This window comes from Danio rerio, chromosome 24 (genome assembly GCF_052040795.2).
Source record: "Danio rerio strain M-AB ecotype USA chromosome 24, GRCz13ab, whole genome shotgun sequence".
Lineage (NCBI taxonomy): Eukaryota > Metazoa > Chordata > Actinopteri > Cypriniformes > Danionidae > Danio > Danio rerio.
Genome location: NC_141044.1, coordinates 38,218,636 through 38,238,722, shown reverse-complemented (window position 1 = coordinate 38,238,722; position 20,087 = coordinate 38,218,636). Strand labels below are relative to the sequence as shown.

The following is a 20,087-nucleotide window of genomic DNA, read 5'->3' as shown; positions in this document are numbered from 1 at the left end:
TAAATTTGTAAATTCAAAAAACGATTCAAAAATACATAAATCCAGTTCGTAAATTCCAAAAACTATTCAAAAATACTAAAATTAAATTCATAAATCTATAAACGATTCAAAAATACACTAATTTAATTTGGTCATTCAAAAAACTATTTAAATATACAAATCCAATTTGGAAATTCAAAACACGATTCAAAAATACACAAATCCAGTTCGTAAAGTCCAAAAACTATAAAAAAAAATACACAAATTAAATTCGAAAATTCATAAACGACTTAAAAATACACAGATCCAGTTTGTAAATTCAAAACAAGATTAAAAAATACACAAATCCAGTTCGTAAAGTCCAAAAACTATATAAAAAAAAATACACAAATCAAATTTGGAAATTCATAAACGATTTAAAAATACACAGATCCAGTTTGTAAATTCAAAACAAGATTCAAAAATACACAAATCCAGTTCGTAAAGTCCAAAAACTATAAAAAAAAAATACACAAATTAAATTTGGAAATTCATAAACGATTTAAAAATACACAGATCCAGTTTGTAAATTCAAAACAAAATTCAAAAATACACAAATCTTGTTCAAAAATTCAAAAAACGATTCAAAAATACACAAATCCAATTCGTAAATTCCAAAAACGATTAAAAAATACTCAAATCCAGTTCATAAATTCAAAACACGATTCAAAAATGCAAAAATCCAGTTCAAAAATTTAAAAAACGATTCAAAACTACACAAATCCAATTCGTAAATAAAAAAAACGATTAAAAAATACACAAATCCAATTCGTAAATTCAAAAAACGATTAAAAAATACTCAAATCCAGTTCATAAATTCAAAACACAATTCAAAAGTGCACAAATCTAGTTCAAAAATTTAAAAAACGATTCAAAAATACACAAATCCAGTTCGTAATTTCAAAACATGATTAAAAATACACAAATCCAGTTTATAAATTCAAAACACGATTCAAAAATACACAAATCCAATTCGTAAATTCAAAAAACGATTCAAAAATACACAAATCCAGTTCGTAATTTCAAAACACAATTCAAAAATACACAAATCTAGTTTGTAAATTCCAAAAACTATTCAAAAATACCCAAATTAAATTCCTAAATTCAAAAGTCAATTCATAATAGACACAAATCAAGTTCATTTGGCGAAAATTTTTAGTATTTTTACTTGTAAATCGATGTATTGTTTGTTGTATTTATGAATCATGTTTAAATGGGATTTTGTAAATGGCAATTGTGCTGTACATGTATGAATTAAATTTTTTAAATGTATTATTTTTGAGACTGATCTGACTCCATGTGGTGACCACTGATAAATAAGGGACTAGGCCAAAGGAAAACGAATAAATGAACGATGACAAATTCAGTGTGTGAAGAAGTGCACAGCATATAGATAAGTGCACAGGATGAATTAGCCTCAGGATTGGAGATCACATTGCATTAAGTCATGCTGACATAAACCTCAATGACCTCAAGGCGGTAGGCAATTTACAAAACATACTTCGGTCTTGCTACTTTTTTGGAGCTTATCCACAGCTACTTAACCGGACCGCTTTCAGATATAATAGTTTAATGCTTGTGCTATTTTGGAAGTTAATGCTCTTAAACTAGCAAACTGTTTCCAAATAGGTTGGATGGGATCACACACGAACATTACGAATGTGGCCGCGATGCTGGAAGCTCACTGGTTTAATTTGATCGTATTGACTATGCGCTTTGTGTCTTCAAAATCTGTCTCTCAGGGAACGAGGGAGGAAAAACGACCAGGCTCACAATGGAAGAGATGCAAATTGCTTTAGATTGTTTTGCTCTCGATGATGCCCACTAAATGCAATTACCAGGATTCAATATTTCCTTTCAAAGTCCCGAAGAAAAGATAAAACCATAACAGCTGGGGGATTGACGCATTCGCTAGACATCAGTGATGTTTTTTTGGTATTTGTTCAGTCTCAGAGGAAGACCCTTAGAAAATTAGGTATATTATGTTCAATTTTAAGAGATAGTTCACACAAAAACATAAAAAAAAAATGTATTATGTCATCATTTACTCAATCTAACTAAACCTCTTTGGCTTTTTTTGGTTTTGTTGAACACCGAAAATTATATTTGAAGACAGTAGGAAACCTGTAACCATTGACTTTAATAGTAGTCAATGGTTTCAGGTTTTCAACTATTTAAAAAAAAAACCTTCGTTAGTGTTCAGTAGAAGAAAGAAACTCATAAAGGTTTGGAACTACTCAAGGGTAAGGGGGAGTAAATTTTCATTTTATTTATATACAAATTTATGTAATATCGGATGTAATCTGGTGTAAGTTTCAGTAATGTTTTTGGCATACTTTATTTAGTAAGTCAGGTCAAGATTTATTGAGCTTTGTTGCCATAGTCACTACCTGACAAAAGCCTTGTCGTCGATCCCAGTTGCAAGAGCAACAAAAAATAACTTGACATCTTGTTGATCATTTGGAAAATTGGCAGAAGGTCGATTTTTTTTCCCCATGAATCATCTGTTGAGCTGCATCACAATCATCACAGATACTGCAGAAGACCTTTTGGAACCCGCATGGACCCAATATTCTTACAGAAAACAGTCAAGTTTGGTGAAGGAAATATCATGGTTTGGGGTTACATTCAGTATGGGGGTGTGCGAGAGATCTGCAGAGTGAATGGCAACATCAACAGCCTGAGGTATCAAGACATTTGTGCTGTCCATTACATTACAAACCACAGGAGAGGGCAAATTCTTCAGCAGGATAGCGCTCCTTCTCATTCTTCAGCCTCCACAAAGTTCCTGAAAGCAAAGAAGGTCAAGGTGCTCCAGGATTGGCCAGCCCAGTCACCAGAGATGAACGTTATTGAGCATGTCTGGGGTAAGATTGAAGGTAAAACTTAACACTCTTGATGAACTCTGGGAGTCCTGCAAGAACGCTTTCTTTGCCATTCCAGATGACTTTATTAATATGTTATTTGAGTCACTGCAGAGATGTATGGATGCAGTCCTCCAAGCTCATGGGAGTCATACACAATATTCATTCTGTTTCAACTGCAGCATGACTTCATATTCTATACTGGACATTATTTCTGTTATCTGACAAGACTTTTGTCTAAGCAAAGTCAGACCTTACTATCCTAATTAAATCATTAAAAATCAAGGCATGATCATATTTTATTGTGGTGAAATAAGTGTAATCTAGAGGCTTTTGCCTTTCAAATAAGCCACTTCTGATACCAAATGACCAACTAGAAGTCAAGTTATTATTTGTTGTTCCTAAAACTTGGATAGACAAGACTTTTGTCAGATAGTGTATGTGGACATAAATGAAACAAATCGATGTTAAATAAATAAACAAACGTAAGCATATATACGAACACAACACTGGGATAGGAAAAAAGCTAGACTATACACTCAGAAAAAAGGTACAAAATTATATCTTTTAGGGTACAAGTGACCCGTCACTGGGGTGGTAACCTAAACGGTACAATTTTGTACCTCTATTTAGAGGTACAAAATTGGACCTTCTACTTTTGTAACATTTAAGGGACAATTCTGTACCCCCAAGGAACAAAATTGTAGACACTGAAGGTACAAAAATGAACCTTATTATATTATATAGCATTTTCAGGTGACTGACCCAGGCATTTTAATCCTTGGCGAAAGTCAGACAAAATCAACAGAATACAGCTTCACGTGTAAAAATGAGATGGACAATAAATCATTAATTCATATTTACCTGAAAAGTGTGGATTCCAAAATAGACTGTTCTTTAAAAATCATGCAAAGTTCTGTGTTAACTGCAGCATTATTGACCGCCTCAGTAACAAACACTACCAATGTCTCAACAAGCCAAAGTCTTAAAGAGACCACCTGAAGGATTTTGCCACTCTGCATGGTCCTTATTCTACATCCCACTTAGGGTCTTAAACAATTAATTAGCAAAGACCAGTATTTACCATTTTAATTAGTAAAATTACATTCAATTATACATTCAATTCTAAATAGTTTTTGAGCAAAAATTTAACTTGAATCCATTTAAAAAATAAAATTATTTAACTGCTTAATTCAATCAATTTAATAACTTTATATTTTTAAATTGTGTAATTTAGAATTAATGTTTAGTATTAATACATTTAAACTAGTATTATATGGTGTCTTGAGCTTATCTTGAGCTGAGGGTACAATTTTGTTCCTATAGGGAAGCAAAATATATAATTGTATTTTTGAAGGTGCCAAATTGCTCTTTTACAGTACAATTTTTGTACCCAGATCTGCTATAAAAGGTATAAAAATCTACCTTTCAAACCTAAATCTGAACATTTGTAACTTTTATAGCCCATTTGGGTTCAAAATTGTACCCTAAAGACCAATTTGGGACCTTTAAAGGTACAATTGTATATTTTGTTCCCTCTAGAAACAAAATTCTACACTCACTGTACCTTTTTTTCTGACAGTGTACTATACATAGTATATAACACAGTTACATAGTTATACAGCATGTAAAATAAAACTATTTAAAAAATAAAATAAAGACTATTAACATTTTGTATTGTAATCACAGATTTTTGCTCACAAACATCGCTTGTTTTGATTTGTGTTTATCAACATGATTTGAAATTGATACTTGTGAATTTACTGAAATTAACAGACCATTCTGGCTAGACTAGCGTGTTACAAAATAATTAGATCCAATGCACTCTCTCCTCTATAAAAAAATACTTCAGCTGAATAATGAAGCGTTCACCATATTTCCCCCTCACGTCTTTTCAATATCCATCTTCCTTGGAACATAAAATGAGTTTTTAATGGCAGAAATTCATTGTACTTTACTATACAATGAAAGTCAATGGCCATTATTGCTGTCCAGCGGGAATTTTAGTTAACAGCTCAAAATTTCTCTCACATAAAGGTATCAAATGGCTTTAAAGAACTTATGATGTACTTCACATGCAATAAAACATTGTTAAACTCATTAAGTGTTTTATGAAAGAAAGAAACTACGTAAGGGGAATAAATGACTGCAGAACTTTTATTTTCTGGGGTTAAAGATTGCTTTGAGAGTTAATAAGGCCATTAACAGTTTGTTAAGTTTATTAGCATTTGAAACCTAACTATTGTCAGAAAAAAAGTTACATTCAGCCTTTATGTTTGAATACCAGGCTGTATTATGCATAATAAATGTGCGTTTATGAATTATGCAGACCACATTTACACACATGCAATTATGCACCTTTTTTCTTCCCATAGACATTTGGGTGACACAATGCAAACATTCCGCATGCTGATGTGCAGTACTGTGAAAACGTTAGGACACCCTATTGAATTTGATCGTTTTCCATATCAGGACATAATAAACGAAATGGTGCTTTGACAGGCCTTAAAATTGGGAAGATAAAACCTCAGATGAACAGTTTCACATGTCCTTTCACGCTGTGTTATTAATATTTAACCAAAAAATAAAGCCAAGACAGAAAAGCTGTGGGTGAGAAACTGAGGACAGCCTATGATTCAGATCATGTAGATCCACTTTTAACTGTAATAACCTAAAGTCCTCATTTTCTGGATGAGCTCCTCAGTCTCTCGGATCATTCTGGAGGAGTTTTTCTGCATTTCAGTCGGGATGAGGTCAGGACTTTGACTGGACTATTGAACACCTTGATTTTTTCTTCAGCTGTTCTGTTGTAGGTGGCATGGTGGCTCAGTGGTTAGCAATGTCGCCTCAGTAAGAAGGATTGAGTACCGGCTGGGCCAGTTGGCATTTCTCAACGAAGTTTGCATGTTCTCGACAGGTTTCCTCCAGGTGCTCCTGTTTCCCCACAGTCCAATGACATGAGCCATAGGTCCATTCATTCATTCATTCATTCATTTATTTTCTGCCTCTTTTCCGAGGCTGGGTCACGGAGGCAGCAGTCTTAGGAGAGAGCCGCAGACTTCCCTCTCCCCAGACACTTCCTCCAGTTCCTCCAGGGTGTTTCCGAGGCGTTCCCAGACCAGCCAAAAGACAAAGTCCCTCCAATGTGTCCTGGGTCTTCCTTGAGGCCTCCTCCTGGTGGGACATGCCTGGAACACCTCCCTAGGTAGGCATCCAGGAGGCATCCGAAACAGATGCCAGAGCCACCTCAGCTGAGTTCACTCAATGTGGAGGAGCAGCGACTCTACTCCGAGCTCCTCCCGAGTGTCAGAGCTCCTCACCCTATCCATTAGAGTGCACCCTGCCACCCCTTGAAAGAAACATTTTGGGCATTTTTATCCGAGATCTTGTCCTTTTGACCCAATGCCTATGACCATAATTGAGAGTAGAAACGTAGATTGATTGTAAATCGAAAGCTTTGCCTTTCGGCTCAGCCCCTTCTTTAGCACATCGGACCAGTACATCGACCGCATTACTGCTGCTGCACCGATAAACCTGTCAATCTCACGTTCTATCCTTCCCTTACTCATGAACAAAACCCAGAGATACCTAAACTCCTCCACCTGGGGTAAGGACTTTCCTCCAACCTGGAGATGACAAACCACCTTTATCCTTTGAAGCACCATGGCCTCGGACTTGGAGGTGTTGATTCTCATCCCAGCCGCTATAGGTGAATTGGGTAAACAAAATTGGCAGTAGTGTATGAGTGTATATGTGTGAATGTGAGTGTGTATGGGTGTTTTTTCAGTCCTGGGCTTGTGCTGGAAGGGTGTTTGCTTTGTAAAACACATGCCGGAATAGTTGGTGGCACTGTGGCACTGTGGGCAACCCCTGAAGAATAAGTGACTAAGGCAAATTAAGATGGACGAATGTATGTTCTGTTGTAGATTTGTCATATAGCCTTACTGCAAAAACAATTTACTTTAAGTCAAGAAGCATTTTCTTGACAAGCAAAATTAATGTCATGTTTTAAGAAATAATATGCCAAAATTAAGTCATTTATTTTCCTTAAAACAGGCAAATTAATCTGCCTGTGGGATGCGCAAAATAATCTAGTTTTTCATTTTGATTTTTCTTTTTTTTGCTTACCGCATTGGCAGATTAGTTTGCTTGTTTTAGGGGAAATCTCACTTAATCTGTATATCCTGCATTTTGCATCCTGATATGAGTTTAAACTGTTTTCAAAGTAAAAGTCCCACATGCATAGCAGGTTAAATCTAAATTTAAATAAACTTAACAATAACTAAGGGAGGGCGACATGGTGGCTCAGTGGTTAGCACTGTCATTAAAGGGCACTGTAATTTAGTTCTGAATGTTGATAAAACTAAGGAGTTGGTGATCGACTTCAGGAAGAAACGCCCCACTTATTCCCCTGTATATATTAATAACACTGCTGTGGAGACTGTTCAGCAGATAAAATTCCTGGGGGTCCATGTTACAAATAACCTGACTTGGTCTCTCCATACCACTTGTCTTGCGAAGAAAGCGCACCAGCGACTGCACTTTCTGAGAAGGTTGAAAAGAGCACATCTCAGCCAATCAATCCTCACAACTTTTTACAGAGGAGCTGTTGAGAGTGTTCTTACAAATGGCATCTCCCTTTGGTATGAGAATAGCAGTGTGTCTGATAAGAACACCATTAAGAGGATCATAAAGTCAGCTGAAAGGTCTGTTGGAGTCAAAATGACATCTATCGAGGAACTTTACCAACGCCATTGTCTGTCTAGGGCAAATAACATTTTAGGGGATCCAACCCACCCTGGTCATAGCCTGCTCTCACTCATGCCATCAGGCAGGCGTTACAGAAGTCTGAGGAGCAAATCAGTGCGGTTTCGAGATAGTTTTTATCCTGTCATTATAAGACTTTTAAATAATACCATTTCTTAAGCATTGTTGAAAGCTAGTGTTAAATAATAAATAAATTTGTTAAACTAGCATAAATTGTTAATATTACAACACATGGTGAAATAGGTATTTAAGTATTAAGTTATTCTCTTCAGAGATTTTTAAAAATGGGTTATATCTTATATAATTATATTTTTTATATTTTATGGAATTATAAAAGCTTATTTATCATGTTAGGATTTTATAGTGTTTTTATAGTGATGTTTTTTATGTTCTTGTTGGGTCTGTTGCAACGTAATTTCGTTCTGCATTACAAATCTATTGTGATGATTTGAATGACATAAATAAAGGAAACTGAAACTGAAACTGTCGCCTAACAAAAAGAAGGTCACTGGTTCGAGTCCTGGCTGGGCCAGTTGGCATTTCTGTGTGGAGTTTGTATGTTCTGGTTTCCCCCACAGTCCAAACACATGCACTATAGGTGAATTGAATAAACTAAATTGGCCTTAGTGTATGAGTGTGTGTGTGAATGTGAGAGTGTATGGGTGTTTTCCAGTACTGGGTTGCGGCTGGAGGCTGGATAAGTTGGCGGTTCATTCCGCTGTGGCAACCCCGGATTAATAAAGGGACTAAGCCGACAAGAAAATGAACGAACGAATGATCCGACCAACAGAAAATACATTAATACAAAGATAAAAATTATACCAAATGTAATTTGTTTTAAAAATAGCATTTTTCCAACAAAATTAGGCTACATGAAGTGGTCAAAAATAGTTGTAATTTTTCCTGTTGCTATTTGGGTTTTTTATCTATTGTTTTTTTGTTTTTTTTGTCTTCTCAGGGTACAATCCAAAGTAATTGAAAATTACTCTTTGTGAGTCATTGTTTTTAAGAGATTGCCACGATTGTTGTAGTTACTTAATCATATTGAGAGGAACAGAAATTAACCAATTTAAATGTGTGTTTGAAACGTCAAAAAACTCCACAGACTATAAAATTAAAACGGTCTATTGTTGCACAAGCATGTGAGCATTTTAGTGACTTTTCCACATCCAACATTATCTATTGTAGATAGACCGTTAATGACGATACTACCGTTTACAAACTACAGTGGCACCACCAGTATTTTGGTAGCGATACTACCATAGTACCTGTAAACTGCAACCCTGGTTGCTGCATCCAAAAGCAAAGGTTGCTACAACTGCAGCTACATATATAAACCATGAGATGTATTCGCTCTTTAGATATGCTTAAAGTCATAATCATCATAAACATAAGTCGAGTTAAGACCTGAAACATTAGTATTTTAGTCGCATAATTGAAGTGCTGTACAGACATGTAACTCCTGGCACAGGACTCCTGGAGACACACTCCCGTCATCATAGTCATCATCATCTGAAGTTTTCTTTTCATTCGGCTATCAATGGATAGCAACTTCCGTTAAAGCAGCTCTCTCATATCAGTTCATACTCGCATCCAGTAGCTTAGAGGTTGTCCAGTGAGTAGAGTTTATAGCTGAATATTGTGCTGTGTTTGCATGTTCTTTAAGACATAATTCATTAAAATAGAGGTAAATAACATTCATGACAAGTTGATTTTAAAAAAAGCACCTAAATTGTTTTGCATTTTGATTTTACATTCAGATATTATATCATTAAGGATTTCAAAAATAGTATAAAAATCTCATCTTGTTCTCGTAAACCCAATGTCTTGTCTCCTGGAGTAAGCACCTCATCGCACCCCTAATATTTAGTTACTTTTTAAAAAAGTGACTCAAGTGGAAATATATTACTTTTAAAAGTAACTCAGCACTGACCTGCATAACGAAATAATAAGAAAAATGAAAGCGCTCAATATGAGCCCTTTAAAGGGAAATTTGGAGAGCAACAGAATGCATGGGCCTTGAGTTTTCTTGTTTATAACTTCACACAGCATTTTAAAAGTGAAACACTCCTTTACTCTGCGGCAGCAGGAGATGGAATTAAAAAGGCAACTTTTTACAGAAGCTTTTACCGTCCTAACTGCGAAAAGCACAGCACGTCATCCGCATACTAATTCAAAAAAACACATGTAAGACAAAAAACACTAATTGACTGGTTGTACTTCACTAAATCTTTGTGTGTGTTTTTTTTCTCCAGCAGCTTCGGGACTCAGGCTGGGCCCTAGGGCCAAAACCCCACACTGGAGTAAAGTAAGGAGCAAGAAGAAAACATCAGGCCTGATCAAGCCTCCCCAGCCTCCTTCCTCATGGCTTGACCTCTGTGCGTGCTGTGCTGAAGATCTTTCCCTGGAGGTAAACCTAAAATACCCAGCTGCAGCTTGACAAATCGAATCATTTGCTGAGTTGGTGATCTTAACCCTTGTGTACTGTTCAAATTGAATATCCCTTTCGTTATCTTCATGGCTCTTTTTGCCCCATTGACTTCCATTATACTGACGTTTTTTGATTGCAAAGCCATGACAGCATATAATCATGCATTACTGATTGTTGGTGGTGTTCCCTGCTGGGAGAGGTAAAATCTGTTATTTATATTTTCATTATAATGGAAGTCAATGGGGCAAAAATAACCCCCAACATAATGAAAGGGTAGTCAATTTGCCGAGACTGGATAATTGAGTTTTTTAAATATTCCAAAGCATTTTGCTAAAATATGTCAAAATAAGATTTATCACCAAAAATCATTCCATTTGCTGAAACACAAAGAAAGTTGTGACCAAATTAAGCCTTAAAATACCTCCAGAGTGGATGAAAACATTCCCAACAACACACAAGGGTTACAGCAATAGTTCATCGAAAAACAAACATTCTGTCATCCTTTACTCACCCCTGTGTCTTTCTAAAAACACTCTGAGTTTCCATCTTCCCATTTTTGAGTGTGACTGTTGCTGCTTTGTGGTAGTTTTATGGGGCTTTTTGTCCTTATTGAAGTCTGACAGGGCCTATAAACATTTGTTGAGTGGAAAAGAAGAGCATTTTTGGGTCACACTTTATTTTAAGTGACAATTTACACTTAAACTGTTAGCTAAGATTATTCACTCAATTATCTACTAATTTGCTTGTTGTTAATAGTTAGTAAGGTAGTAGTTGGGTTTAGGTTAGGGATTTGGAATGAGATCATATTTTAAAGCTACTAATAAACAGGTAATATCTTAATAATAGGCAGGTAATAAACCTGTAGTTAATATCATGGATTGTGTCTTAAAATGCATTTGAATTTAAACGTAGTACTCAGCCATTAGAAAAAGTACATTTAAGTATGAATTTGAAAAGTATGAATAGAATTCGGACGTACTACATCCGCCATTTTGTCATGGTCACGTGACCTACCTGCGTCAGTTGCATCGCTTTACTCCCATTCATTAATTCTCTTGCGGGGCATCATGGGATAACTTCAGAATCTTAGCAGTAAGTCATCTGGGTACTTCTTGCATACTGACTTTCGAATTCTATGAATTCGTACATACTACTTAGCTCGCATACTGATTTTAGTGTACTATATAGTATGGAAGTATGTGGTTTCGGACGCAGCCAAAGTGTTATCTTAGATTTTGTGTTTGGATTCACTTTGAGACGTCATACAGGTTTGTAATGATTTTATTATTTGGTTATTTACACTTAAACTGTTAGCTAAGATTATTCACTCAATTATCTACTAATTTGCTTGCTGTTAATAGTTAGTAAGGTAGTAGTTGGGTTTAGGTTAGGGATTTGGAATGAGATCATATTTTAAAGCTACTAATAAACAGGTAATATCTTAATAATAGGCAGGTAATAAACCTGTAGTTAATATCATGGATTGTGTCTTAAAATGCATTTGAATTTAAACGTAGTACTCAGCCGTTAGAAAAAGTACATTTAAGTATGAATTTGAAAAGTATGAATAGAATTCGGACGTACTACATCCGCCATTTTGTCATGGTCACGTGACCTACCTGCGTCAGTTGCATCACTTTACTCCCATTCATTAATTCTCTTGCGGGGCATCATGGGATAACTTCAGAATCTTAGCAGTAAGTCATCTGGGTACTTCTCGCATACTGACTTTCGAATTCTATGAATTCGTACATACTACTCAGCTCGCATACTGATTTTAGTGTACTATATAGTATTGAAGTATGCGGTTTCGGACACAGCCAAAGTGTTATCTTAGATTTTGTGTTTGGATTCACTTTGAGACGTCATACAGGTTTGTAATGATTTTATTTTATTGGTTATTTTTTAAGAAATATATGCGAGTAAACATGATGTTTAAAATAAATTTGTAGTATGTTTAGTCACACTTATTTATATCAGGGTGGCGCGGTGGGTAGCACATTTGCCTCACAGCAAGACTGTCGCTGGTTCGAGCCTCGGCTGGGTCAGTTGACATTTTGGTGTGGAGTTTGCATGTTCTCCCCATGTTCACATGGGTTTCCTCGGGGTGCTCCGGTTTCACCCATAAGTCCAAAGATATGCGCTACAGGTAAATTGGGTAAGCTAAATTGTCCTTAGTGTATGTGTGTGAATAAGTGTGTATGGGTGTTTCACAGTGATGGGTTGCTGCTGGAAGGGCATCCGATGGGTAAAACATATGCTAAATAAGTTGGCGGTTCATTACGCTGTGGTGACCACAGATTAATAAAGAGACTAAGCCAAAAAGAAAATGAATGAATAGACTTATCGCACAACACATGGGCATGATCATTTTTGGTGATGCAATAAATATAGCTCAGTTTTTTGACCATGCACACTTCGTTATTATTGTTCATTTATTCATTTGCTGCAAATTAATACTGATTTTAGAAATAGTTTTGAAACAAATCTTTGCGCTTAAACAAAATTAAATATGTTGGATGTCTTCAGAGTAGTGAGTTTCCACCATTTCCTTACTCCATGAACGTAAAGAAGTAAAGAGTAAAAATAAAGCAAAGAGGCTGAATGATGGAGGCTCGTTCTTTATCCTCGCGCTGCAGATGCTCTGTTTAACTGTTTTCTAACTAGTGAAGCGCTCAGTTTTTTCACTTACAAAGTCCGCCATGTAAATAGCAAATGCACCATGGCGTGACACAACTGACTCTTAAAGTGAATGAGAGATGAGACTCTGATTGGTTTAATGCAGGTTATTCTCAAAACACACCCATAACTCATTAAGAGAATAAGCACAACCCTGTTAGACCATGCGCTGCGGTGCAGAGCGAATTTATTTATTTATTTTATTTTAATTTTTTACTGTCCTTAAAATAGCAAAAGTGGATTCAGACACGCCCTTAATGCTTTTGCGCAATGCGCTTTAGGGTGCTTTCACACCTACACTTTTGTTTCGGAACGTATCTCGTTTGGCCAGTTAGCGCGGTTCGTTTGGCATATGTGAACAGGGCAATCGCGCTCTGTTCCGCGCCAAAGTAATCGCTCCGAGATCGCTTGAATGAGGTGGTCTCGGCTCGATTGAAACGAACCCTGGAGCGGTTCGATTGTAGTGAGAAAGCAATCCGATCCGAGCGCGGTTGTATCACTGTGTTTTATGGATATGTAATAGGCATACGGCTATATGAAGAGAGAATTGTGAGTGGGGTGGGAAGTTTCGCAAGTCTCCGGATGCCCGCAAACGAGTGATGATCTCCCGGTAATCTCGCGTCTCCCTCCAGGTCCTCAAATAGGCATCGTCGCGCACCCTTCTCACCCCTCCCCACCGCGTCTCTCCTCAGACACGTCGCGCGCACGCACCCTGTCAATCACCACCAAACCACCACCTCTCCTGACAGCTTAGCGGGACGCTGCAAAATAAACCCTGACACTCTGACCAATGTGAGGAGAGTTTACTCACACGTGACTTGTTTTAGCTCATTTGGTCTGATTAGAAACTTTGCAGTGTGAAAGCGAACCGCTCCAAGAGCAAAAAGCAACAATGTAACAATTGTAATCTCTGTTTCGGAACAACTGAATCGATTCACAGGTGTGAAAGCACCCTTAGACTTTGTGTCTAGATCATTAAAATAGAGCCCTCTGATTCCAATGCCTAATTATTAAATTGCTAAAATGACTGTAAGTGTAATATTTTTAAGAATCTCTTTGGAAGAGTGTACTTGCATTGTGATGATATTATATTGTCATTCTGGCGTTATATAATGAGTGGCATAAAATGGTCTTAAAATGACAATAATAACGTTTATGGCAATATATTTTGGTGCAATATATTGCATAACAAAAAATAAATATCAAGACAGGCCTAAACCCATGTTATGCATATTGTTACAAAAACGCTTTGTCATACTAAATGCAAACAGGCCCTTACATATACTTTTTCTTGCACTAATAAAACCTCTGTCTGTGATGAATCTCCCTGAAGGCTCAAAGAACTCTTCCGAGACGCCCAACCGATGAGGTGCCTGTATTAAAATAATATTGTAGATGAAAAAAAAAGCAGCATACTGCACTGGCCTGTTAACATGCAAATCACATCTCCTTTTCACAGAACGGCAAAGCGAGTGAGTCAGTGTGAAACTGTGTACAATCTGAATGCCAGGCATGATACTGAGTGAGAAAAAAAACAAAGCACAGAAACAACACATAGTAGATTATGTTGTCAGGGTGAAGAATGTCCAACCGCATTTCTATTTTTGCTCCTAAGCCACTGGAAAAGCGGTTTAATGAGCCCTGAATGTATAGGAATGACCTTAGTATTGATTTGACAGAGCACCACATGATGTTCAGTTTAAATTAGCCAGCACTGTAGCAGTAATGCATGATAATTATTTTTATAAAATAAGAAGTGTGAACCTATTATTTTGTACTGTCTTTATAAGCATACAGTAGCTCCACACTTCTATTATTGTAATGTGTGTAGACTAGTATATATATTTTTATTTAATTGGATTAAAAATATAAGAGTGGCATGGTGGCTCAGGGGTTAGCACTGTCGCCTCACAGCAAGAAGGTCACTGATTCAAGCCCCGGCTGGGCCAGTTGGCATTTCTTCGGCTTGGGTTTCCTCCATGTGCTCCGGTTTCCCTCACTGTGTAAAGACATGCGCTGTAGGTGAATTGGATGAACTAAATTGGCCGTAGGGTATGACTGTGTGTGTGTGAATGAGTGGATAGGGGTATTTCCCAGTACTTGGTTGGCTGCTGCTGGAAGGGCATTCGTTGCGTAAAACATATGCTGTAATAGTTGGCGGTTCATTCTGCTGTGGGGACTCCTGATAAATAAGGGACTAAGCCGAGCGAAAATGAATTAATGAATGGATTAAAAATATGAACTACAATAATTTCTGGTACATTAATTTAAGCTTCATTAGATCAATACAATTTTAATAGAACTGATATGGAAAGTTATATTTTCAAATAACTTTAAAAATTCATTGTTATTTTAAAATTTTAAATTTAAGTAATTATCTTTGATAAGCAAAAAATGTTTTTAAATAACAGAATCAAACTTGCAAAATACAAATAAAAATATCTGAATGCATTAAGAGCAATAATAATGTATCAATTATGGTACATAATAAGCATAAATGTGTTTTATATGGCTATTTTTAAGTGCAAACAGTTCCTAAAATTAATTAAAAAAATAAAGTTCAATTACAGAATAATATTATTATTAAATAAAAAAATTATTAAATATTATTAAATGTTATTTTATTTCAAAATTCTGCATTTAAATAATAATAAAAAAAAAACAATAAACATAATAATAACATCTGAATGCATCACAGCAAGAAGAATATAGGGAAAGATTATTACAAATATGTACTTGTATGGCTTTGCTTAGATGAAAAAAGTTCCCCATTTATATAGAAACCAATTTTTAAAAAAATATTAAATTATTGTGTTGTGCCTTTGATCATAGTTTGTGACATTTATTATCCTCTATAGCTAAACAGTTTCTCAATGACTGCTTTAGGCCACTGTGAAAACAGATCCGAGCTTCATTAGCTTAATAAGATCGTCACAGAACTGAATAATAGACAATGATATTTTTAAATAACTTCAAAAAATTAATTGGCATTTTAAAATTCTAAATAAACATTCAGGCATTTTCCTGTGATAGGTAAAAAATCAAACCAGAATCAATAATAAACATAATAACAATGGCAAGATACAAATAAAAATATCTGATTACATTAAAGCAATAAGAATGTACCAGAAATTGACAACACAATAAATATATAAATGTGTTTTTATATGGAATTTGGATGCAAAAAGTTCCTAATATTCAAATAAACAAATTTTGTACTGTAACTGTGTACACTGGACAGTGGAGTTGAGGATCCACGTGCATGTTTATTTAAAGAGAAGTCATGCAGGCAATGGTCAAAAACCGGGGCAAACAGTAGCATAAAGATAATCCGAAGACTGTAGTCAAAATACATGCAAATGGTCAGGCTAGACGGAAAAGATTCAAAAAAAAAAAAAACGACGAGGATCAAAACACGGCAAGACAAACAAGAAAATACTTTATGTTTGCTGGACAAAACAAGACTACACAAAGTGTGTGTGACTGTGAGCAGTGTATATAATCTGTTTAATCAGTCTTTGACCAGCTCCCAGCTGTGTGTGTGTAATTATCGGTGAACCGGAACCGGTGTGTAATTGGTGCATGACAGGATTTGTAGTCCATATGGTAAAAGGATTGTAGGTCAGGTGATAATAAATGTTCTCCATTGATCTATAAGGGTTAGATCATTGGTGATCATGACGGATACAAATAAAAAATGTCTGAACGCATTAAGCAATAAGAATGAACGTGAAAACATGACACAATATACATGTTAATGTGTTTTTATATGGAATTTGGCTGCAAAAAGTTCCTAATTCAAAACTAACCTTTTTGTTTGTTTTGTTTTGCCTTTCATCATGGTTTATGACACTTGTTAGCTTCTATAGCCAAACAGTTCCTCAATGACTGCTTTAGGCCACTCGTAAAGTGAATTCAAGCTTCATCAGCTCAATAAAATCATAATAGAAATGAATTATAGAAAGTAATATTTTTAAATGACTTTTAAGTTTTTTTTTTTATATTTTAAAATAATGATAATAAATAATTTCCAAGTTAAAAAAAATCAAACCAAAACTCCAATAAACATATGAATTGCGAAATAAAAATAAAAACGTTTTAATGCCTCATCGCAAGAAGAATGCAGGGAGAAATTATGACACAAATATGTTTTAATATGGCTTTGTTTGGATGTGAAAAGTTCCCCATTCGCGTTGAAAGCCAATTTTTAAAACTAATTTGTTGTGTTGTGCTTTTCATCATGCTTTGTGACATTTATTATCCTCTATAGCCAAACGGTTCCTCAATGACTGCTTTAGGCCACTGTGAAAGCGGATTCGAGCTCCTATATCAAATCAATAAAAACATAATGGAATATTTTTTAAATCTTCCCCATGCTAATAAACTATCGAGCGTCCTTCTGCGTGTATTCTTCCTTTTGATAGATGACGATGAGAGCGATTTCATTAGCCACACGTTAAACTTATTGGCTTTTCCGGGGGCCCGTATGAAGGAAGCTGTGGATGGAGAGACCTGCAGACCTCATAGAGATGTTTATTAGTGAGCGCTCCCTGATGAATTATTCATGAAGCCACCGTCTGAAGGCCTTGTGTATTCCGCCTGCACGTTCAGCGCTGGAATCGATCCGTGGTGGAAATTCAGAGCGATTCTTTTGCTGGGAGGTTTTTTTTTAAAGGGGACACGGAGCTCATTTTGACAGATGGCTCTCAAGAGGTGCTCACCGTCGCCGCTCCCTTATGAGACTCAGATTGCTGTTCCCGCTTAAGTGCACTTCATGTGAAGACAAGGGTCAGCGCTGAGACGGCTTTTGTCAATTTTTGAGGTGTAATAGGGAATTGAAATTGAAGCTCTTACCGATATTCTAAGTGGCCAGTGACACTTAAACAAAGGGATACTCTGGCAATTTTTGTTTTTAAGTGTTTTAAAGGAGCAAAATGCTGATTAAAGTGAGAACTAACAGATGGACATTCCTTGCATGTGGATATAAAAAGTTAAATAAAAATTAAATAAGTTTTAATTGCCCTCACGTCAAGAAGGTCTCTGGTTCGAGCCTTGACTGGGCCATTTGGCATCTCTGTGTGAAGTTTGCATGTTCTCCTCTTGTTTGCGTGGGTTTCCTCCGGGTGCTCAGGCCGAATGATGGAGGCTAGTTCTTTATCCTCATGCTGCAGATGCTCTGTTTAACTGTTTTCTCACTAGTGAAGCGTTCAGTTTTTTCACTTACAAAGTCTGCCATGTAAATAGCAAATGCACCATGGCGTGCACAACTGACTCTTAAAGAGAATGGGAGATGAGACTCTGATTGGTTTAATGCACATTATGCTCAAAACAAATCCATAACTCATTAAAAGAATGAGCACAACCCTGTTAGACCATGCACTGGGGTGCGGAACAAATTTTTCCATCCTTAATATAGCGAAAGTGGATTCGGACATGCCCTCAGTGGCGGTTCTAGTTTCAAGAGTTCACACTTAGCTGATGATTTACAAAGCTTATTTGGCATGCTGTCCCGGGAGAGAGCCCCGAGCTCAAGGGCTCCTCGAGCCCGGGGCTTCCTCCCGTTGGCAGAGCAAGAAGGGAGCCTGAGCTCGGTGGATCTCAGAACTCCCCTGCCGCTGTAGCTAAGGGAACGTAAGGAATTAGACCAGCTTGATTGTTAAGTATGTTGAATGTCTTTGGATGGTGGGAGGAAACCGGAGAGCCCGGGGAAAACCCACGCGGACACGGGAAGGACATACAAACTCCCCACAGAAACACTCACCGGTCCTATCAAACTAGGACCGGCAGTATTCTTGCTGTGTGGTTCACAGTGCTAACCACTGGACCGCCGTGCCGCCCAATTACAGGTAAAGGAGGAGAATAGGGGAGGAGGGGGGTTTCTTCCAAACGAAGATAAAGTGAACTGAAAACTTAGACTATTTATGGTGCCTTAGGGCTCATATGATTGGAAGATTAGTGATTAGCAAATGCGAGACTGGACGTGATAAATCATAAGCACGTGATCCTCTCGAAATTAGTTTATGAATAAACTTCACTTCAAGAGTTCACACTTAGCTGATGATTTACAAAGCTTATTTGGCATGCTGTCCCGGGAGAGAGCCCCGAGCTCAAGGGCTCCTCGAGCCCGGGGCTTCCTCCCGTTGGCAGAGCAAGAAGGGAGCCTGAGCTCGGTGGATCTCAGAACTCCCCAAAATGCAGAATTAATCGCTCGGGACAGCAGCCGCGTATTCGAAGAAAAAACCCCCCAAAAGGCAGGAAATTTAGAGCTATATCCGGCTGCTGGATATAATAGAAGGAAAGAGGTTAAATGCATGGGCATTAATTAGATAGGATTAATAAGGGTGAAAAGAGGATTCTGATAACTCTTGCTGGAGTTAGAGTTTGAAGGAACCCCTGCGGGGTTCATGGTTTTCGGGGTTAAGAAGAAGGGGAGAATAGGTGGTTTGAAGCAGTGGAAAGAGAACTTTGAGTGAATCTTGTGGGAGTTGGAGCTCTAAGTGACCCCTGCGGGGGCCAGAGTAGAGTGAAGGTATGGAGCAGAGAGTGGAGGAGAGTAGCTCTTACGAAAGATGGAGCTTTGTGAGAGTTTTGAGTTTAGAGCGGCCTCTGCGGAGGTTAGAGCTTGAGGGTAGGGTGTAGATAGGAGCGACCTCTGCGGAGGTTTGAGCTTGAAGGTAGGGTGTAGATAGGAGTGACCTCTGCGGAGGTTTGAGCTTGAGGATAGGGTGTAGATAGGAGTGACCTCTGCGGAGGTTTGAGCTTGAGGATAGGGTGTAGATAGGAGCGACCTCTGCGGAGGTTTGAGCTTGAAGGTAGGGTGTATATAGGAGTGACCTCTGCGGAGGTTTGAGCTTGAGGGTAGGGTGTAGATAGGAGTGACCTCTGCGGAGGTTAGAGCTTGAGGGTAGGGTGTAGATAGGAGCGACCTCTGCGGAGGTTTGAGCTTGAAGGTAGGGTGTAGATAGGAGTGACCTCTGCGGAGGTTTGAGCTTGAAGGTAGGGTGTAGATAGGAGTGACCTCTGCGGAGGTTTGAGCTTGAGGGTAGGGTGTAGATAGGAGTGACCTCTGCGGAGGTTTGAGCTTGAGGGTAGAGTGTAGATAGGAGTGACCTCTGCGGAGGTTTGAGCTTGAGGGTAGGGTGTAGATAGGAGTGACCTCAGCGGAGGTTTGAGCTTGAGGGTAGAGTGTAGATAGGAGTGACCTCTGCGGAGGTTTGAGCTTGAGGGTAGAGTGTAGCTAGGAGCGACCTCTGCGGAGGTTTGAGCTTGAAGGTAGGGTGTAGATAGGAGTGACCTCTGCGGAGGTTTGAGCTTGAGGGTAGGGTGTA

At 37.5% G+C, this 20,087-nt stretch overlaps 1 protein-coding gene across 1 annotated transcript in view; it reads left to right on the top strand.

The window, feature by feature from the left end:
• The window catches only part of sntg1 (syntrophin, gamma 1), a 140,272-nt gene that overhangs the window by 37,348 nt on the left and 82,837 nt on the right, over window positions 1-20,087 (top strand). Inside the window, exon 2 of the mRNA XM_087310142.1 lies at window positions 9,905-10,059. The gene's annotated coding sequence lies outside the window, so the exon portion shown is untranslated. The remainder of the gene's footprint in view (window positions 1-9,904; window positions 10,060-20,087) is intronic.